This window comes from Chlorocebus sabaeus, chromosome 20 (genome assembly GCF_047675955.1).
Source record: "Chlorocebus sabaeus isolate Y175 chromosome 20, mChlSab1.0.hap1, whole genome shotgun sequence".
Taxonomy (NCBI): Eukaryota; Metazoa; Chordata; class Mammalia; order Primates; family Cercopithecidae; genus Chlorocebus; species Chlorocebus sabaeus.
In genome coordinates this window covers 67662861-67686600 of record NC_132923.1, presented here as the reverse complement: position 1 = coordinate 67686600, position 23740 = coordinate 67662861, and the positions used below count along the sequence as shown (strand labels likewise).

At 37.1% G+C, this 23740-nt stretch overlaps 1 long non-coding RNA gene across 1 annotated transcript in view; it reads right to left on the bottom strand.

Moving 5' to 3' along the window:
• Positions 1 to 18624, bottom strand: part of LOC140709372 (uncharacterized) — a 34107-nt gene extending 15483 nt beyond the window's left edge. The window contains exons 1-3 of the long non-coding RNA XR_012089882.1: positions 18318 to 18624; positions 12347 to 12421; positions 9682 to 9721 (exon numbers count right to left, since the gene is read on the bottom strand). This is a non-coding gene — a long non-coding RNA (uncharacterized lncRNA). The remainder of the gene's footprint in view (positions 1 to 9681; positions 9722 to 12346; positions 12422 to 18317) is intronic.
• Positions 18625 to 23740: the final 5116 nt, after the last annotated feature.

Genomic DNA, 23740 nt, shown 5'->3' with positions numbered 1-23740 from the left:
AGGTCGCAAGTGTCACCCACTTCTATCACCCCATCTTGACTACTTTCCTGTTTTCATGACTACTCAGTGAAAGCATTGTAGATAGGCCACTTTATTCCCCATTAAATGTGTGGGTGCTTGGAAATGAGAAGGTGTGCTTTCCAAGAGAAGAGATCGAGTGAACTTTCTGCAAATCCCTTATACCTAGTGAGTTCATTTGACGTTCCCTGCGCTGTGTAGGCTAAAGGTGGCACATAGCAGTACCAGCATTTCCTCTGCTGCTAGCATGCAATTAAAAGCTTTGTAAAGCATTTGGAAATATTTAGTTATGGGAAAAATTACAAAAATGAAGGTTGCTTTTGTCTTTGTTCCTTAATCTAAGGTAGCTTGTTTCCTACCTTCATTTGATAATCTTTTTTTCAAGTATTTATTGATCCCCAAGAAGCCTGAGTTGGACTTTTAGACAGGGAGATTTTGTTTTTCAGATTGAGAAACCTCTAACAAATTATCGTATCAGCTGCAAGTGGAGCAATGGCTATTTGTTATCCCATTTTTCGTTTCTATTCTCTGATATTATCTGGTAGGTCAGTAACAGGCTGCAGTTTTAAGTGAACTTAATTTCTTGCTGACTCTGCCTTTCCGAACCCCTATTCATCTGCCCCTTTCTCTGAGCCAACTATGGCAAAGTCAGAGGCTATGTAAGAAGCTCTGTGTTTATCATGTGATGGGCTTTGGATTGTGTAATAAATAGGCCCAGTGTCTGGTGTGCCATGGATAACCATTTGGTTAAGTTTAAGTAGATTCCAAGTCACAGTTTTCTCTGCTCCCTGACTCCTACGGTATGTTGACACTTACTTCCAGAGGACAAGGCAGGCCTGTTCCACTTGCCTGATAAGACAATGATCTTTCCTGAAACCAACACGGCCGTGAAACCTGTGCAGCTCTTACCAGGTGATTCTTTTCCTCTCTTTGATGTCTCCTTGATTTTCTACCCAAGGCTATAAGATACATGACATCGTCCTTAGACCACCACCACCAACTAGGTTATATTAGTTAACAGCCCTTCACACTGCCACGCAGGCCAGATTTGGCATTCTTCCTGTCTCCATGTTCCCCAAGCAAAGGTGCTGACATCTGCCCAAACCATGCCAGGGCTTGCATGTTGACTAGACTCAGTGTCACCGAGCCAGGCCCTATATCCTTTAATTCTAGTTTCTTTCCTCTCCTCATTGTCCTTGTTGCCAAGGCTTTAGTATGCCACATAGTGAGGCCACTCCAGTTATGAAAGGTATCACCTCAGAATACTCATCTATTTTTTTCCATGGACAAATATATTCCCTTTTATATGTCATTTTCATGTTTAGTATTAAAAACACTAGCAGAGTGTTCCTCAAGTTTGAAGACGTGAACATATATATAACCATGTTCAAAAATACTTTGAATTCTACTCATTATTTATCTTGTTGATTATTTTGTCGAAAAGACTACTTTAAGAGGCTATATATGCATATATTTATACATATGTAATTATGTACATATACATTTAAGATATATAGTACACAAATATATATAACATAAATATATTTGTACTATAATGTTACTAATACATGTAAGAACCTTCATTTTCACAAATTTATAGTAAAGGAGAAGAACATAAACAATTCAGTGTTAAATATACAGTAATATTATTTCATAACAAATTTTGGATATTTCTTTAATTAAAAGACTATAATATTGAAAGCCTGACTACATCACAGTATATATGAAATGTAAAGTACAGCCAAACATGTTCCAGTAATTTAAAGAAAAGAAAGGAATAGGACCAGCCACAGGAGGCACCGACAAAATTTGTAGTGATGCTTAATTATACCCTTTGCATCAACTCAACCTAGATTATATAATGAGAATGATGCTCCCAACAGGCAGACTATTTCATCTAGAAATAATAGTCTTCTATTCCACTATGTAAGAGGTACATCAGCTACTTGCTCATCTAGGAGGGCAAAGATTACCTCCATTTGCCAGTAGTCATAGGCCCACTACATTCTAAAAACTCAGATTGGAATTTTTTAAAGAACACTTTAGGTTTCAGTTGTTATCCTGGACAGTACATTATGTGTCATTTGGTGCAACAAAAAGATGACACTGTTCCCAAAACACACCTGAAATGGAGTTAATAAGGGAAGATGTTCAAAGTCATTATTCAATAACATGCTCCCTGGTAAAATGGCTAAACACACACATGCGCACAAACACACACACACACACAAGCTTTTCTTGAAGTATAATTAGGCTTTTTAGACTACAATATCAGAGATGTTGTGTGACTGTAAGACACTGAACTTCTCTGAATCTCAGTTTCTATGTCTGTAATAAGGGGATTATAATGCCCATGTATTCACATAGCTATTATGCCAATGGAGAGCATATTAAAACCTTATAATGGCCTTTATACGGCCACTAATAAGAAAGTGACAGATAACAATCATTAAATAACTTTTATCTACTTCCCTATTCTCTTGCATATGAAATTTGAAGGGCTCCTGACAGTAGTTCTTTCTACAAGCAAACTGTGTCCCAAGGACAAGTCTGGTTTTGGTGAACATACCACTTGATTAACTTAGTCATCTAAATTAATCCTCCAGTCTGAATTGTTTTAAAACTATCTTGGCTGCTTTCACATTAGCTAATATGTTATATTATGCTATAATAATCATCATCATCATTGTCATCTATTGATAATTGTGTATTATCTCCATACCTAAAAGCTTTCCCAAAAGGTGAAAATTTATTCCCATCATTTTGCAAATAAAAACATTTAGGCACCATTAGACTAGAAGGCATATCCAAGGCTCTACCAATAATAGCACATGCCAAAGCTGGTAACCAAGGAGCTGTGCTGACACTCAAGCATGGGCATTTCCGTGACACCACACGGCCTCTCTTTTGTTTCTCATCTATCTACCTCAGCAGTCTATGAGATAGAACCTGCGTTATATTCATGCCATTATCTTTACTGCAAGATACAATTCCAGGTATAGAGTAAATCCTAAATAATTTCATGAAGGAAAAAGGGATTATTCAGCCCACCTAATCATGTCATTCATTTAAGCTTAATACATACCTTCAAATATATTACAATAGGCCTATAAAATTCTCATTAGAAAACTATAATCCCAACAAGAAAGACTGTTGTAGTTAGTTACCTAAAATAAGTTCTAGGTTGTTTTCCTGAAGGAACTTGCAATATATTGGGAGACTCCATATGTACAATACTAAAGTAATCTAAAACTGAATGTATTAAGCTAAGAGTGATGTAAAATGCTTTAGTTGTGCACTGGATTCTGCTTTGGCTGATCAGAAAAGTACCCACAGGGAGGTGATATCTGACTTGACCTTTAAATGATGAGCAGAATTTCAGTAGGTAACCATAGGACAAATGGCATTTTGAGCAGGGAGAGATATATTAGCAAAATCAAAAGAGTAATTTCTATGCATGACAGTTGTACTTAGAGCTAATTTAGGCTGTATCAGAGACCTTCTAAAACTCCAGAAATAACTTAAGTTTGCTTCATTGAAAGCCAAACTAACCACAAGGCTGAGCATTTATAATTCATCTTTAAGAGTAAGAAACAGTGGCCAACTTTGTTCAAAAAGTTTACCTTTATCTCTATCCTAGCAAGGCATGGCAGGGAAGAGTCAGCTATTATCTTTGACTTGTGTAGAACTAGCTGAGTGTGAATTAAATGAAAGAAACAGTAAAAGATGAGCCCAAGGAGAAGGAAAGTAGGGAGATCAAAGAAATCCTTGAAGTGTTAATTGCAATCATTGAAAAAGAGGTAACAAGAAGCTAAGAGTAAGATGATCTGCTATAAATAGCATTTGAATGCACAATATTAGAAGGTCAGCAGATGGGACTCTAAGAAGTACAAATTACATATAAATTCAGACTAAGAAATAAGACTGTGGTAAATTCAGAGAAACATGACATCAGATAAATTCAGAATTAAGAGATAAATTTTTACTTTGTGGGTTAAACCAGTTACATAGAAAGAATATGGCTAAAACCAGCTCTTTACAAAAGTAACTAAAGAATAAAATGGTTCCCCAAAGGAAGGAGAAAGGAGAATTTGTAGAAACAGAATCATAAGACCAGGATGTGGTCCTAGGAGGCAGTCCATAGTAAGGAAAGTGTATGAACTCTGGTATGAAGCATGTTGAATTTTGCATATTCTCTGTAGGTAGTTCTTACTGATTGTGTTACCTTAGACAAGTCACTTCACTTCCCTGAACATCCATTACTGCGTCTGTGTACTTGCTGTAGTTATACCTGAGGAGGCAGCATCCAGACCCAGACTGCCTGGGTTCAATTTCTAGCTCTATGATTTACCATCTGTGAACCTTGAGCAAGGCAATTAATCACCTTGTGTCATTTTTTTATCTGTAAAATGTAAATGATTACCTATATGTCACATCACTCATAAAAATCATTTCCAGGGGATAAAAGTCAAAACTATAAAGCCTCTTGAAAGCAATATGGAATATCATCATTATAAACTCAAGAATGAGTGGGATATTTTCAAGAAGAAACTTGGGCTATAAATCACAAACAGAAAAATTGATAAATTTTACTACATTAAAATTAATTACAAAGGATACAGTGAACAGAAAAAAGACATAAAATTGGAGAAGATATCAGCAATTCATAGAAAACATGAAATCCTGTATTGATATTCAGGATAGAGTAAAAAAAAAAAAAAAACCTTAGGGAAGAGAGAAGTTATTAACACATTCAAAATAATGGTTCATTAAGATGGGACAGGAGAGGAAAGTGATGTGTGTTTTATTTCTTAAGAGGGATGGTGAATACTTAGGTGTTCATTTTATCATTATTCACATTTTATACATTCTTCTGTAAAGAGTACTCGTTTCTCAGTATATCTTTAACAATGGAGATTGTAATAAATACCTACTTCATAAGGTTGTGGTGAAGATAAGCGAGTTACTTAGAATAGTGCCTGCAGCATAGTAGGTATTTAAAAGTGTTAACTGTTATTATATTAAGACATTAATAACATTGTAGAAACTTAATAGAAGGTAGCTATTATTTTTAAGCTCTTGTCTCATGAAAGAATGTGTTAACAGAGAGAAAGTGGTCTGCATTCCACCAGAACACAAGAAAACCATCCCAGGGAAGGCCTGAAACTCACTTGGCATGTTTGACCCGACAGTGGAGGTGCTCATCACAGTGTTAAAGGTCTATTATACTGGCCTTAACAATCCCCCTTGCAGTCATATCAAGTTCACATAATGACCCTGTATTTTCTCATATGGCAATTCTCAGAAGAACGGGATGTGTAAATCAAATATTCTGCTCCTTTGCTGAGTTTTATCTCATTTTATTTATTAATAGAAAAACATTTTTCTCTCAGTCTCTTGTGAGTAGAAGTCTTAGCTTCCTCACTTCAGAGAGCAACAATCAGAGCATGTTTCTAGACTGATGAAGCAGAGGACCTCGGTCATGATCCAGCCTCAGAGTAAAGCTTTGCCTGATCAGCCCAGCAGGCCCCTCTCTGATCAGTCACTAACTACAAAAAAATTGAAGATGAAAAGTTTTGATAAGAGATTATGTTTAGGGTTCTTATTAATGATATGTGTCATCTCTTGATATCATTTCAGTGTACTAGAATGGCCACCAGGCATTCTTTCTTGTGACGAGCTCTGAAGTATTACTCAGAGAATGTAAGTGAGTTAACCACGTGATGTAAGCAAGTTACATGCGTTGACCGTACATGACCTAATGAGAACGATGCTCCCGACAAACAGGCTATTTCATCTAGTCATAATATTCTAGATGGTTAAAAATACTCTTCTAGGTTATTAACCACAGGAAAAGGGAAGGTCTGTGATAGCAAGTGGGTCCTGAAATGATGGAAAAGCACTGATCATCAAATCAAAGAGAAGAGTAGTTTTTTCATATGTTCATTTTAGAAAGACATAAAATATCAGGAGAAAAGCTGAGCTATTATAAAAAGACAATGAACACTAGGCTTGGACTATAAATGCAAGAGAGAGAAGATTCCACAGAGAGCATAGTACTTGCTCTGTGTATAACTTAGAGCATGAAACATGGAGTAAATCTACTTACTTCTGGGCTTTAGGTTTAGAAATAAACAAGTGATCAAGGAACTACACATTTATGTATGATTTGTATGTGAGTGAGATTATAGAATCTAGATCTGAATATCTATGCTCATATGTTGGTCAGTATTATCAAAAATGTGAAGTAATCCCCAAGGAAAGTGATATAGTTTATGTAAATAGACACTGTAATAAAGCAAGAAACAATGTGTTTTCTGACCATAATATGATAGTAGTTGAAATTTATTTCAAAAGCTGGAAAATTTGACAGAGATAAATACAAGGAGATCAAATTCCCATTAGAGTAGATAAATTGTTCTTAATAGTAAGCAGGTTGATAAATAGGAAAGAAAGTTCTCCCTACACTCAAAACATCCAGGAATGGTAACATTTGGTGATACATGATGTAAAAAACCCTCACAGAAGAAATAATAAGCCCCAAACTCTAAATCTTTAAGCAGAAATTATGGGGGTCCTCCCATTAATTTTAGTTATGAAGATATTGGAGTGAAAGTAATACACAGCACCAAAAGTAAATGAGGCAAGTATGATAACTCCAAGTTGATGAGGAAAGAGATAAAATAGATAGATTAGATAGATAGATAGATAGATAGATAGATAGATAGATAGATAGATAGACAGACAGACAGACAGATGTGCAGATACTAACAGAACCTTCATAGGCCATACAAGAGAACAAACATACAAATAACATGTTAAAAAATAAAAAATAATGGATTAGAGAATAGTTTATTTTGGAATAGTTTTAGAAGACAAAGCACACAGAAAGAATCATTTATTCATTCCTTCATTGTTAGATAGTCATTGTGCAGAAGCAAGATGAATCCACACCCAAATTTGCTTTGGCTGTCAAGACTGATCATGAGCACACACACACACACCCCAAGAGAATATGAATAGATTTATTCCTTATATAATAAGTTTTTTTGAGAGAGCAAGGTAGACTTCCCAAGCTGGCCCACAGATGGCTTCACAGAGCAAGAAAAGGAGACTGGCTTGGATTTTTAAATTGTGGTTAGGCTTGGGGCTGAGGCAAAGATCTTGATTTGAATCTTTTCCCTGCATCAAAGCAGGGAGCAGCTGAGCTTCCTAATTAGTTTGCCCAGATATTTGGGAGAGGGTGATGGGCCTTAGATGTGCACCATGGAATGAAGCTGATATATTTTTCTGACTGCAACAAGAAGGTATTGGAGCATTGGGAGATTTTGAGCAATCAGAATATGATCTAATTTACATGTTTAAAAGCTGAATTCGTTTGCTTCTGTATTGAGAATAAATGGAGGGAACAAGAGTAAAAGCAGAGACATTAGAAGGATTCCGAAGCAATCCAGGTTGTTTTTACTTGGTAAGTAGCAATGAAGGTGGTAGCAAGAGGTTAAATTTTAAAAATATTTTAAGAATAAAACTGACTTGACTTGGTGACAGATTGCATTTAAAGTATAGGGAGGGAAAAAAGGAGCATAGAATGATTCCTACGTGTAAGTCTTGGTCAAGTAGGTGAATAGTCATTCCATTTAATGAAATGGAGAAAAAGTGGTTGGAAGCAACAGGAGAAGTTGTGTTGGGACATGTTAAGTTTCAGATACCAGTGAGACATTTAAGTGGGGTTGTCAGGCATTTTGGTATACCAGAGTCAATACACTAAGAATTCTATACATTTTAATGTCATCACTGGGTAAAGACCAATCAAAATTATGATTTGTCAATACATATAAAAAGCACAGTGTTTTCTAATGTGTGTAAGCTGTTTGAATGTCTTCTTTTGAGAAGTCTTGGTTCATGTCCTTTGCCCATTTTTAATCGTTTTATTATGATTATTATTATGATTATTATTATTTTGAGAAGGAGTCGCACTCTGTCACCAGGCTGGAGTACAGTGGTGCCATCTTGGCTCACTGCAACCTCTGACTCCCTAGTTCAATCTATTCTCCTGCCTCAGCCTCCCGAGTAGCTGGGATTACAGGCATGTGCCTCCACGCCCAGCTAATTTTTATATTTTTAGTAGAGATGGGGTTTCACCACATTGGCCAGGATGGTCTTGATCTCCTGACCTTGTGATCCACCCGCCTAGGTCTCCCAAAGTGCTGGGATTACAGGTGTGAGCCACCGCGCCCAGCTGGGGTTATTTATTTTTGCTTGTTGATTTAAGTTCCTTATAGATTCTGGATATTAGACATGTGTCAGATGTATAGTTTGTAAATATTTTTTCCTTATCTGTAGGTTATCTTTATATTCTGTTGAATTTTTTTTTTTTTTTTTTTTTTTTTTTTTTTGCTGTACAGAACATCTTTAGTTGGCCCCACTCGTCAAGTTTTGTTTTTGTTGCAATTTCTTTTGAGGACTTAGCCAAAGATTCTTTGCCAAGGCCAGTGTCGAGGAGGGTGTTTTCTAGGTTTTCTTTCAGAATTTTTATAGTTTCGAGGTCTTACATTTAAATATTTAATTCATCTTGTGTTAATTTTTGTAAATGGTGAAAGTTAAGGATCTAATGCTTATTATCACTAATCAACAGAGAAATGCAAATCAAAACCACAATAAGATACCATCTCATAACAGTCAGAATGGTTATTATTAAACAGTAAAAATCAACAGAGGCTGGTGAGGATGTGGAAAAAAGAGAACACTTATACATTGTTAGTGGGGATGTAAATTAGTTCAGCCACTGTGGAAAGCAGTTTGGAGATTTCTCGAATAACTTAACCCAGTAATCTCGTTACTGGGTATATACCCAAAGGAAAATAGATCATTACACCAAAAAGATGCTTGCGCTCCTAAGTTTCTTGTCACACTATTCACAATAGCAAAGACTAGGTACCCATCAATGGGGAACTGGATAAAGAAAATGTGGTACATATTAGTATATATTATAGAGTACTACACAACCATAAAAAAAAGAATGAAATCATGTCCTTTGCAGCAGCACAGATGGAACTGCAGGCCATGTCCTAAGTGAATTAAAAAAGGAACAGAAAAACAAATACTGCATGTTCTCACTTATAAGTGAGAGCTAAACATTGAGCACACATGGACATTAACAGAAACAACAGACACTACAGATCACTAGAGGCGGGAGTCAGGGATGACATGGGTTGAAAAACTACCTATTGGGTACTGTGCTCACTACCTCGGTGCAATATATCCATGTGGCAAACCTGCACATATACCTCTTGTATATAAAATTAAAGTTGAAATTAAAAATTAAAAAGTCAGGTACTTTAATTTACTTCAGCAACATTAATCAACAAACATCATGAATTTGTTCAAAAGAAAGAATGCATAGGATGAAGCTAAAATCCCTACACAGGTTCATCAGCCAATAAGTGGAGGAAAAGCCTCTGTGATGCCACTCGATCGGATTGAGATCATTTCTGAGTTCTCTCAAACATCTGAGAATGGCTTTGAGCCAACTCTTGGCTGCAATTTTAATGGCATATGGGTCAAAGATGTAATGACCAGCATGATGAAACAAGAGATAATAGTACTCAAATAAAAGTAAAAGAGAGAATATTTTATAAAGTAGAGGCAAGAAGGCTTACTTACCATTGACTACATCATTTGGGGTTAGCGTCTTGCTCACAGTCTGGCAAGACAACAGAAGACAAGACGCTAAAGTTAACAGCACAAACTTAAGGTAAGTGCATATAAATGTTAACAGGATAGACTAGGAAGAACTTAGATATTTTTGTTGGTGAAACAAATTAAAATTTTTCCTGTTATGATTATATTATGCTGTTCAAAGGGAGATGGAATGTGTGAGGATGTTTCATTTAAGTGACCACATGTTCAAAGCTCTTGGGTACATAAAAATAAATTAGCTTAGGAAAGGACATAATGTTCAGGTTACCCTTGAAAAATTTAAGACTGGGGAGTACATGCTTTCCCAGGAAAAGTTGTTCACCACTTGCTTTCCTATCCACATGCCACTCTCTCCATGCTTTCAGACATCTTCTAGTTGCAAAAATCATGTGTTATTTCTCCCATTTCTGGAAAACTTTATCAAAGCCCTCCATTATCTAACATCAAACTGTTTTTCCACATCCAACATTCCACTCATTATATTTCATCGTATACATTTCTACTAAGCAGTCCTTCTCTTATGTTCTGCCTCAATCTTTTAGAAAAAATTTTCCTACAAAATTCTCATCCATCACCATCCAGGCTAACTGTCTTCTCCTCTGTGAAGCCTTCCTTGATTATCCAGACATAGTGAGTCTTTGCTTCCTGTGCTTCTCTTCAATAACTAACTTTGACTTCATGAGCAAGTACTATAGCTGTTATATAGTTGTTAATGTCTGGTTTTTCAGTAACTATAAACACCATGGGGCCAGACACCACATTTCATTCTATGTTCTAGTTTTTTCTCAGCCTTTTGCAGAGTACCATGGTAGTTATGTACAAGAGCGGCTTAAAATAATGAAACTTTAAATGTTTTAGCAGTGCTGTTATAGAATTAGGATTCAATTAATCTTAGTTCTTGATACTAATATCAGTAATTTTTTGGTGGGGGGTACAGAGTGTACTCTTGTTGCCCAGGCTGGAGTGCAATGGCATGACCTCAACTCACTGCAACTTCCACCTCCTGGGTTCAAGCGATTCTCCTGCCTCAGCCTCCTGAGTAGCTGGGATTACACCTGCCCACTACCACACCTGGCTAATTTTGTGTATTATTAGTAGAGATAGGGCATCATCATGTTAGCCAGGCTGGTCTCAAACTCCTGACCTCAGGAGTTCCACCCTCCTCAGCCTCCCAAAGTGCTGAGATTACAGGCGTGAGCCACCACGCCTGGCCTATCGGTAATTTTAACACAAAACCACAGGGGATGAATTATTTTTCTTAATTCCATTTTCCCTATTATCTAACTATACATTGAAGTATGATCCGGAAGTTTGGGGAAGACCTGGTCCTAATTCTTCCCAATTTATGTAGCATATTCAAAGGATGAGCAGAACATTGGTGCCTACTCATGGATCTAAATATCCTTGAAAAAGCTTCTATTTCGTTCTCTTTGTTCCACAGTCTGGTTGCAAGATCCAAAGATTTTAGATTTGAATTCAGGGCACTATGGTTCGAATATGTCCTCCAAACTTCATGAGTGGGAAACTTAATCCCCAATGCAACAGTTTTGAGGGCGGGGTCTTTCAAAGGTGATTAGATTCACGAGGAATCTGCCCTCATAAATGGATTTACGTGATTATCACTGGAATGGGTTTGTTGTAAACCAAGATTACCTCCCACCCCTTGCTCTCTTGAGTTCTCTTGTACTTCTGCCTTCCACTATGGGATGACACAACATAAAAACCTTCACCAGTTGTGTGTACCTCCACCTTGAACTTCCAACCTCCAGAACTGTAAGAAATCTCTCTTCTTTATAAATTATCCAGTCTGTCTATTCTGATATAGTAGCACAAAATGCACTAAGACAAGAGGGAATTTTCAAGGTGCAGTGTATCATATAATGTAACTAATGAGCATTTTTAAAGTTCTTGATGTCTCCATACAAAGATGCTGTGAAAGAACAAATGATTTTTCTTCATAGCTTCACTTAATTTCTTTTCATTCATAGTTATTTGTGCCAAAGGTAACAGGCTTTATCTTTCTTCTTACTCTCTAACAGTATTCAGCTTTATTTAAACAAGCTGTTCTCCAGAAGAAAAAGTTTATGTGACTTTAGAACTCCACATCACATAGAACTATAACAAAACAAATCTTTAATAAAATATAATTTTTTTTTTTTTTTTTTTGTGACGGAGTCTGGCTCTGTGGCCCAGGCTGGAGTGCAGTGGCTGGATCTCAGCTCACTGCAAGCTCCGCCTCCCAGGTTTACGCCATTCTCCTGCCTCAGCCTCCCCAGTAGCTGGGACTACAGGCGCCCGCCACCTCGCCTGGCTAGTTTTTTGTACTTTTTAGTAGAGACGGGGTTTCACCGTGTTAGCCAGGATGGTCTCGATCTCCTGACCTCGTGATCCGCCCGTCTCGGCCTCCCAAAGTGCTGGGATTACAGGCTTGAGCCACCGCGCCCGGCCGAAAAATATAATTCTTATAATTTAAAAAAATAATTTTTTATTGTTTCATTTTTATTGGCATTTCTGGAATGATTAGCCACATTGGAACATTTTGAATTTACTGGAATTTAATGGGTCTATCAAATAACTATATGGCAAATGGTCATTTTAAGTGGACTTGGCAATTCCTCATTTTGCTTGCATACATCACTGAGTTTTTAAGCTGTAAGCTGCAGGTTTGACCCTCATTGTGAACACAGCTTAACTCCGGAAAAGGCTGTCTAAGAGGCAAGATTCTTTTTCAGTGAAAAAAAAAGAAGTTAGCAAAGTATTAATTGCAATGCAAAATCTATAGTTATTACTGTGCTGTTAAGGTGAACATATTGTTATAAGCTAAACTGTATCCCCTCAAAAATTATGTGTTGAAGCCCTAACCTCTAGTATCTTAGAATGAGACTGTATTTAAAGATAGGGCCTTTAAGAGGCGATTAAGTTAAGTGAGGCCATTAGAGTTGGCCCTAATGCAATCTGAATGGTGTCCTTATTAGAGAAAATTTGAACGTGCACAGAGAGAGAGAGTGAGAGAGACCGGAGGTGTGCAAACACACAGAGGAAACACCAGGGCTACGTGAGGACAAAGGACAAGGTGGCCATCTGCAAGCAAAGAGAGAGGCCATAGAAGAAACAAAACCTGCCAATACCTTAATCTTGTACTTCCAGCTTCCAGAACTGTGATAAAACATATTACTTTTGTTTATGCCGCCCAGTTGGGTATTTTGTCATGGTAACCCTAGCAAACCAGCACACTTATTTCACACTAAGGTAGACTACCATCCATTGGAGTAAGACTTCCTGGCCTCTCTTACTACCTTTTTATCTGATTGGTACTAAGGGAAATAAGCTGAGAATGCATGGCTTGACCCTTCTCTTATAGCTTCTTTCGTTTTGTATCTGCCTGTCTCCAAAGAATACATGCTCCTGTCTGCTGTTGGCCAGAGCAGGTACTGGCCTTAGACATCTCAGTTGCTCTCTGCTTGCTTTGTCCTTGGAAGCTGCCTGCCTGCTGTGAGCATGCTTTCTGCTCTTCTCATTCCTGCTGTGAGTTTTATACTGGTAATCTCTTTCCCTGAGGAGGGAAGGCTGCTTTCTTCCAGTGCTGCCCAGGACTGGGTGTTTATATTTGTACATGTTTATATTTGGTACAGTTTTTAAAATCTCACTGTTACCCCAACCAACATTCTTAAGAGCTAATTATTTAAGTCATTAATCAAATTGACTTTTTGTCTCCATCTGATTACTACTTTCTTTATTCCCTTTTGATTCGTGGTGAGTTGGAAAGCGATATACTTCATTTTATCTTTAAACCTCAACATAAAAGAAATTAAACACCAAATTAGAATAATCCTATAGGACTCTGGATCTGCTCATGATAAATAATTTATTATGCACCAATTCATTATGGTCCCAAAGCTACACAAGCCAATGAATGAACTGCTTATAGACATGCTCTGACTTCTCAACTAGAAATGACTGGTTGGTTGGTTTTGTTCAACGTTCCACCTAAAAATCAAATTTCCAGTTTGTGCTTGTTCTTAATATGTTATTCTCTTATCTATCCTCTGGGTTTTGGACATTTTATTACTAATCCACTTTTCCCAAAGGTAAACAACAAGCTCAAGAAGAAGGAGAGCTACAAGCAGCCCAATTTATACCTGGTTGACTGTTCTGCTAAGAGACTTGATTTTAGTAAAAAGAGACATATTGGCTTACCTGTGCTGTCGAATTACCCAAGCTATAAAATTAATATAATAATACTTGTAATTGAATTCACTGAGGATGTATTATGTGCCAGTATGTGTGTGTGGCACATGCATTGTCTCACTTAATTCTTATAACAACTTTATGATGAAAAAAGGTGCAGGGGGCTTAAAATATCTTGTGCAATTTCACCCAATTGGCAAGTGACGGAGTTGAGAATTAAACTTGGGCTTTCTCACTCCAAAGTCCGTGTTCATCACAACTTGCCACTTGCTGTATGCCAGGAATAAGCATTGAGAGCCACTAAAAATCTTTCAATAAGGGGAAGAAATACACCAATTTGTGAAGTCATGGTCAACTGGAGAAGATTAACTACTGAACAAGTGACTTCTTTCATTTCACATTTTTGAAAAAGTAAGATTTTGAGTCATAATTTATAGACCTTTTCTCATTTTTTTCCCTAAAAGTACACCTACATTTTCCTTCTTTTGTAAAATAGAAGAAAATGGTGATTTAGCCATTACTATAGTTGTTTTAAGCAAATAAGTGGCTCTTGAATCACATTTTATAGTTCAACAAAACAAAAAGTCAAACTGATTTTGCCAGAAACATAACCTTAAAAGATTTTTAGGTGTTTTAAGATTCCTAAGTAGACTGTCTTAGAAAACAAATGCTAAAATTAAATTACTTGGCAAAACTCAACTAATATATGAATGCTAACCTAAAAGTTACCCAGCACAGGCCGGGCGCAGTGGCTCAAGCCTGTAATCCCAGCACTTTGGGAGGCCGAGACGGGCGGATCACGAGGTCAGGAGATCGAGACTAGCCTGGCTAACACGGTGAAACCCCGTCTCTACTAAAAAAATACAAAAAACTAGCCGGGCGAGGTGGCGGGCGCCTGTAGTCCCAGCTACTGGGGAGGCTGAGGCAGGAGAATGGCATAGACCCGGGAGGTGGAGCTTGCAGTGAGCTGAGATCCAGCCACTGCACTCCAGCCTGGGCGACAGAGTGAGACTCCGTCTCAAAAAAAAAAAAAAAAAAAAAGTTACCCAGCACAAACAAGTAACCATAGGGGCATTTTATATTAAACTTTGTTTACAGAACAAAAATTCCCACTTGGTCCTTCTTTCTTATAAATACATTTCCCAAGTATTAGCACATTTTCTTAATTGCCATTGGAATCATGCTATTCTCTATTAAAATCTAAATCTGAATCATGTGAAAATAACAGTGTAAGTAAAAGTGAGTCTTATTTCATGTGCTAGATGAGCTAAGTATAGTTCTCAAAATACATATTCTCTGATAAGATGGTCACTCACAAAAAAATTTTTTAAAATCAAAGATGATATGAAGACCTCCAAAACCATATGCAGAGAAATTTAATGAGTATTAATGATATTCTAAAAGAGATGCTAGACTTGTTAGTGGTGAGCAAGGATGCTTAGATCATGCTAGTGTTAAAACCTAACAGATTTCCTAAATGCCTTTCATGTTGAGGCGAGATTCCTGTTTCCATGGCAACCTGCAGTGAGTTAAGAAGGGTACTGTTAAACTGTATGGCAGTTTTGCTTAGTCTCTCTGAAAGAAAAATGTCAGAAGAAACCATTTCTCTACCCATGATTGTAATCAGAGATCCTCCACCCCCAACCACAAGCTTCTACTGCTGTTCCTGAAGAAGATATTAAGGGCAGTAAATCAGAAATCTATTTAATGATCTACTATACTCTGCATGAGCTGCAGACCCTTTGCTGGTCCAAAAATCACATTTGCAGCAAATTAACATTGGCAAGTCTGTAAGAAGGGATCAAAACAAATAAAGGTGCCAAATAATGATCAGGAGAAATAATGAGGAAAACATCTATGATGCCTTGATTCCTAGAGGCTGCTTTGAAATGTGTTAAAACAACTTCCTTTAGGGTAGTGCCTCACTCTCCTGTTTTTGAAACTCTGCTATTCTTTGCATTTGAGAGAAATGAAAATATAATGAATATTTCTGTTGTTCTGCAAGGAATCCAAATCAAAGCTCTGACAAGAAATATCCACCCACATGTTTGCTTCAGTTTTTCCTAATATACTCATTACCCCGCGCAAAGCACAAGACCAAGTGATCTCACCCAGAATGACAGACGCAGCATGTCCACTGGCAATTATCTCAGTGTATTCAATGGGAACAGTGCAACTGAAAATCAAAGATCCTGAAACAAGGCATCTGCTACTCATAGAAACTCAAAGTCAATTGTTAAAACTACATTTATTTTGCTGTCATAGAACATTTGTAGCTAACATTTATTGCACACCTATGAGTACCAGTCATTATGATCAAATGTTTTATATGCAGCATCTTAGTGATTGTCATAAAACTACAAAAGATAGGAATTACAAATATTATTTCTGGTTTTACAAATGAGAAAATTGCCTAAGATCACACTTATTCCAGGAAAATTTGTAAAGTAATCAGAGGTAGACTTGGAGGCTGCCTCTCCCTCTCTTTTAAGTATTATTCTGCTGTTCAAAAATTAACATATTTATTTACAAATGTATGCATACATACCTTTAGGAGTCATTCCAGCAGCTTAACTGAGTAAAACAGTCTGGCAGGCATGGAGAGACAATAGAGCCTGGTGGGGACTTAGGCAGCTGGAGTTCACATGTCCCAACTTCTGCTGAGGTTTGTCATGCAGAAATGTGGGTTCACTGTGACCAGATTTTATTTCTTTTCAAGACAACCCACTAATCCCAATTTTCAAGTAAAATTTACACATTTAAAAAATGGGTACCATGAAAAAAAATGTGAGAACCAAGAGGAAGATCTGCTCCAGGCTGCCTGATGGTTTTCTCTGTGTTAGAAATTATTCATGCTTCTCTCCAAAAACAAAAGTATTTCAAAAGAAGATTCCCCCACCACCATGAAAACAAAACACAAGGCTAAAATTTAGCAAGGCAGTAAGAACGGGAAAATTTTAGGTTTTGGTGAACCTTTCTGGTAAATAAAATGAAAAGAATAGTTGCATAAATAGCATCTAGGGGTAGTGCCTCCTTCCAATTTTAATTTTATTTACTGAATTCTCACAGAAACTTAATGCTTTCCCTTTTATTCAATGTATATTTTATATCAAACAATTGAAGCAAAGCAGAATTCTATTTACTCTTTAATTAAATGAAACAACATTTTTAAAAAACGTGTTCTGTAATTTGGTTCTGTGTGATGATGCAAGTGGCAAGTTTAATTTCATTCAACTGAATGACAGCAATAATCATACAGAATAGAGATGAGTAATTTAGATTTTCAAAGCTCCTGTTCTTGAAGTTACCCGAAGTGTCAAAAGTACGAACAGTCTTGAAGGTATACACCTCCCCCAGCAACAGCTTCTTTCAGACAGCAAGCAAGAACGAAACTGAAGATAACACTGGAAAGTGTTTACCATTGATTCCCTTGATGCATTTACTTCTGATGACAGAGGGGCAAATTACATGACTATTTCTATACACAGAAAAGAAAAAATAAATCTGACCCCCTGTTTTAACTTAACCGTTTCATTAACATGACAATGAACAACAAAAGCCCTTCTTGGGAAGAAGGTGTGGTATGTATGTTCAATACATTTGCTAGATATTTTCTAAAGCAATGTTGCTGTTACATTAACCAGCAACAAATTATTTTATTGGAAGAGTGGTGTTAGGTGATTTTCCACATTATTTTACTGCAGTCATTAATTGACCAGATGAAAGACCCAAAGTTACATGAAAGTGAACATGACTATAAAAATAAATTTGAGTGCTCACAGTGGTCCAGCAACACCTGTGACAATTTATAAATATGGCCCCACAAGGATATTTCAGGGATTTTTTCCTAACCTTACAAAGCTATAAAGAGAGACTGTAAAGTAACCAAGCTCAAGCAGCATTTTGTCATTAATAGCAGCTGATCAGACCTAACAAATCCTTGAAATGCAAGCACATATGGGTGTAAGTAAAAATTTGTTTCTAGGAATCTGAATTTGAGGGCCATGGCAAGGCATCAGAATAAGTATCTGAATCTCTGTTTCCCTTCATGTACAGACTGTACTTCCCATCGACCACTGTTACTAGACAATAATGATGTTAGAGGAGTAGTGCTGTTTCTATGTGTTCTTATTTAACGTACACAACTCTGAGAGAGAGTGATTGTTATCTCGATGTTACAGAGTAGGAGACTTGTGCCCAAACAGCTGAAGTAATTGACCAAAGAATCAAAGGAGAAAGGGCCAGAGCAAAGATATAAGGCCACCCTTTTTCATGCCAATGTGCCCATCATTCCAATGTTAGAATTCTACTGCTGTATTATTATTGTGGCACTGTGAATCCAGGACTTCACAGAGTTCCAGAGAGCTAAACAGGCTGAGAGAGCTACTCCATCATTTGAGGAACAATCTTACCTGTAAAATGTCAATAATGCCTTTGCCTTGCCAATTCCATGGGATGATTGTGAAGATCAAATGAGTAAATGTGTACGTAAATGAGATTTGAGCAGCAGAGATCACCAGCAAACAAATTGTTAAATGACATCATTGGTTCATTCCGTTAGTTAAATAGAGGAGTATTTACTTTGCAAGAGGCAATAATTGATATTCCTTTTCTCTTATGATTTGAAACAATCCAGAGACAGACAAGAGAGCTAGGCAGAAAGAGATAAAAATATGAGAAGCTAACAGCATGGAGGACATGGCTCACATGTGTGGTAACCATGGAATTCCTAATTGTTCCCTCACTCTAGTTTAGATCTCTGAGTAAACAAACAGAGGGAGATTTAAATTTTCAGAGAACTCCCTTATTCTGTCGCCCAGGCTGGAGTGCAGTGGCGCGATCTCTGCTCACTGTAAGCTTCGCCTCCTGGGCTTACACCATACTCCTGTCTTGGCCTCCTGAGTAGCGGGAATACAGGCGCCTGCCACCACGCCCAGCTATTTTTTTTTTTTTTTTTTTTTTTTTTTTTTTTTTTGTATTTTTAGTAGAAACGGGGTTTCACCGTGTCAGCCAGGATGGTCTCCATCTCCTGAGCTCGTGATCCGCCCGCCTCGGCCTCCCAAAGTGCTGGGATTACAGGCCTGAGCCACCGCGCCTGGCCAGAACTCCCTTACTCTTCATCAGCAACATACTGGCCTGAGGAAAAGAGGGCAGAAAGAAACGAATCCTTCACATTTAGGACTATTGGACTAAGTGAGCTCTACTTGATACAAAATCACGGACTGAAGGCTCTACTTGCTTTTCCTACTCACTTGCTGGGAAAAATAAGAGATGGGGCTAAAAGCATGGAGGGTTTAGGAATAAGCTCTCCTAATGTAAATCAGATTAGTGGATGACAAAAATTTCACAAATAGTAATCTCAGTCTCAACTGTGTATTTGTTGTGGGATCATAGGCCGCTATTTCAGTCTAAATAAAAATAAGTAATGAACACCAAAACTTGACTAAGGCAGGTGATAAGATCACCATGTTTAAAACTGTGAAAAGACTCTGCTAAAGACAAAAGTTCCCAGGCTGTATTGCGTTATTCAGTTTGCCCCTCTCGTTCCTCATCAATTAAATATGTTGGCATTTATTGTGCATCTGCAGTGTACATTCCTTTCAATCTTTCTCCTCCTCTTGCCTAAACAGAATTAAAGAGTATGTTAGGAATAAAGATAGATGGAAATTTAGCTTTACCAAGAGCCACTTGGAAAAGTTTTGGCTGAAAATATCTCAAAATAGTTGTCACTCTGAATTTGGTCTCATTCTTTCCCTCTAGTCGCACTTTCCCAAGCTGCTTCCCGCATACACACATTGTCACACAACTTGTGCCCCAAGCATAGTATGCTTTCCACAATCACCCGAGAACTCCAAGCTCCTTCATACACGCAACCTTCTGCATTTCTGGTTCCCTTTGTCCAACATGCCATAAGGTCTCGTTGTTGAACAATGAACTCTTGCTCATTTTTGAAGATTGAGCCTATGAGTTACTACCTCAAGAAAGCTTTCTATGACTTCCAGAGTCAACCACTGTTCATTTCTCCATTATAGCACTTACCATGTTCTATGTGTAGCAGGATGTTGTACCTAAGTCAGGCTCCGTGCGTTATTAGTGGGTTGATGGACACAATTTGCATATTTTGGATGAGACTTTTAGTTTTTTGGCTAAAGGAGAAGGAAATGCTGTGTTTTTGTTTCACTGGTTGTTTCAAGCTCTTGAGAGACAAGCAGAAATGGAAAACAATGGAGCATATTTCCCTGCCTAATTCCTTGAATAGGATGTTGGCTTTGTAGAGAGAAGAGTGAAAGTCATGGCTGGAGACTTTTTCTGAAAGTCTGTGAGACCCTGGACATCGATGGCTCTGTTTCAGACACCATATTGCTTAAACTCAACTAAGACCAAAGCAGGGGCAATTTTCCTACCCTACTCTGGCACAGAAAAGCAGAGTGGCTTAGGACCAACATCAATAGTAACCGCAGTGAAGTTCCCACCAGCAATTTTATAAAAACAGGACAATGTTATTCCTCTCCTCCTATGGCTTGCTTTATCAATGTGTCTACAATAAAGTCCCTGCAGCTGATAGATCAGTTTATGTACTGTAAGAACCACACACTGGCTATTTCTAGGAATCTTTGGAGATGTTTAAAAGGAGGCTGAACAGTTAAGTGGCCAGGTGGGTGAAAGAGCAGGGATGGAAATTTGAGGGACACGGAGTTACATATTCTATGGAGCATTAAAGGTTAGCAAACAACTGGATAGCTTTCATTGCCAATGTGATTGCTATCATAATTGTTTTCTTGCATAGCCATATATTCTTATATGTTGTGCACTTCTTCTGATCCGAAACAATGTCTTGATAATCAAAGTTGTGCACTTCATCCAATAGGCACTCCATGCATGAGTGTTCAATAAGAAAATGAATGGAAATAAATTAAATCAAAGCACAGAGCTGATGATTGCTTTGAGCGAGTATTGTTTACAATCACATATACTATTCTTTATGTAGTATGAATCCTTGTAAAGTTACCTAGAATCATGAAACAGCAACATGAAATTGAGAAAACTGCTAGACTTGAACATCTTACCAAGGCAAAGCAACCCACACTATTCTACATTCATATTTTGTAGGCCACACAATTTTCTCCACTATTAAACGGTGCTTCACTCCCAGAATAAGAGTAGTATAGTAGCTAAAAGTGCAGTTTTGGAGTAAAATTGCCTGGGTTGAATATTCAGTCTGCTACTCTCAAGCCATATGACAATGGCTCTCTATATTTCAGTTATCTCATTTGTAAAACAGTAAAAATAGTAGTACCTACCTTGTAGGATTATTACGAATATTAAATAGTTATAATTAAAGTACTGATAACAGTTTTGGCACTTGGTAAGCATTCATCAAACATTAGCCAGAATAGTATTGGTTTACTGAAGGCTATTTCACTTAGTAAGGTCTTGCCTCGGCCTAAAAGGTAGTGATTGTAGCCACTTACTCAGGTCAGATTTCCTATACCTCAGTTTCATTTTTGTAATATTGAGTCTAGGACTGAATGGACAGATTGAACATTGGCAATAGCACAGGTTAAAAATTTTGGGTAGAAAGGTGTTTTAAAATACCTGTTTGTGCTGGAGCCACATTTCTTGTTCTGTGGAGGGACAGTAAAAGTCAAACGCTGTTTCAAACTTTATCCTTGGCCTTTTCTCTTTCATTTTAACATTGTCCAGACCACTCATGATTATTGAACTCCTGTGGAGTGCCTGGTTTCTTAGTGATACGTGTACTCACACAGTTGCAAGCCCATAAATTGACCGATCAGTAGGTGAGAACAACTCATTCCGTTTTGACCATTACTGAGTCCTAGAGAGTTGCAATCAGAACTCTAACAATTGCTATGTGAGAAGAGAAGTCCCAGGGAAAAGGTTTCAGCAAAGGAGCAAAGAGATATTTAGGAAACACATGGAGTCATAATTAAAAATAAGCATTTGTGTTGAGTGTTGAGAAAATGCATATTAAATAAGGAGAACAGTTTCTGCTCACTGGCAACGTGCCCATTTCTTTTGCAGGTGGCACGGGATGCTGGTTTTCCCCTGATGGATCGTGTTTTAGTAATTGCAGTGTCAGTCCACTTGAAACACCTTGCTAGGAGTCAGAGATGACTATGAACTCAGCAGAAGTCATGGCATTCTGAAAAGTCAGGCACAATAAAATAAACATAGGTTTTGTAGAAGACTGGGGAGGTGTGGAAGTTAGATTTCAAAGGAGGCCAAATAAGTGTGCTCCGTTTTGCAAGTGAAATTGTTGTCAGTCACTTTTGTGCATTGCCTTTTTCTCTGCAGAACATGAATGCCAAGAGAGATAATCCAAATTCCTATTTTTTGTTATACGTCAGCCTTGTTTGCTGTATTATTGAGACTATAATTTATCTTCATTGGGCTGTATTTACAGTAGTATCATGTGTTGCAAAATATTGCAGGTTTTTATTATTATTGGTTTTATGATGAGACCATATTGAATACGGGCTCCTTAAGAAACTTGAACACTTGGAAAGAGATATCTGCCTTTTGCTGCATGACTAGTTTTCTTTCTCTCTAATTTCTCATTATATTATTTCAACATTTTCAAGCCTTCACTGTTTTACCATTTCCCTTATGAAATGTTGTGAAGATAAAATACAGGAAATGTTGCAAGATAAAATACAGGGCACCCAGTTAAATTTGAATTTCAAATAAACAATGAATACTTTTCCAGTATAAGTATGCCCTATATATTGCAAGTGTTATATGACACATACTTGTACTAAAAACAATTTTTTTTTATCTCAAATTCAAATTAAACTGGTAATCTTAATATTTTTATTTGCTTAATCTGGCAAACCTGCCTTTGGACAAAAGTCTTAAATCCATAACTGCGTAGAATACTGTGTTTCTCCTGTACACAGTTCCAATTTCATTAAAAGCCACTCACACTCCACCTTTTGTGCTCCAACCATATTCAGTTCATTAAATATACAGTTGTGTATATTTAATTATATACAGAAATATATAGTTAAATATATATTTAACTACAACATTAAATACATAGTTGTGTGGCTCACAATGATGTTTCAGTCAATGAAAGACCATATATATGATGGTGGTCCCATAAGATTAAAATGGAGCTGAAAAATTCCTATCACCTAACGGCACCATAGCCATCCCATTGTTATGGAGTAATGCATTACTCATGTTTTTGTGGTGATGCTAGTGTAAACGAATTTACTGCACTGTCAATCATATAAAAGTATAGCACATGGGACACACAATTATCTTCAGTATATAATACTGGGTAATGATAATAAATGACAATGTTACTCATTTATGTATTTACTGTACTATACTCTTGATCATTATTTTACTATGATCCTTCTACTTAAAAAAAAAAAAAATAGTTAACTGCAAAACAGCCTAAGGCAGGTCCTTCAGGAGGTATTCCAGAAGAAGGTATTATTATCATAGGAGATGACGACTCCATGTGTGTTATTGTTCCTGACAACCTTCCAGTGGGATAAGATATGGAGGTGGAAGGCAGTGGTATTGATGATCCTGACATTACATAGGCCGAAACAAATGTGTGTGTTTGTGCCTTAGGTTTTTTTTTAAGTTTAAAAAATAAATAAAAATATTTTAACATACGAAACATCTTATAGAATAAGAATATAAAGAAAAATTATTTTGTACAGTCATTCACTGTATTTTAAGCTTAGTGTTATACAAAAGAGTTAAGAAGTTTGAAAAATTAAAAGGTTTATAAAGTGAAAAATTACAGTAAGCTAAGGTTAATTTACTGAAGAAAGAAAAACAATTTAAATAAATTTAG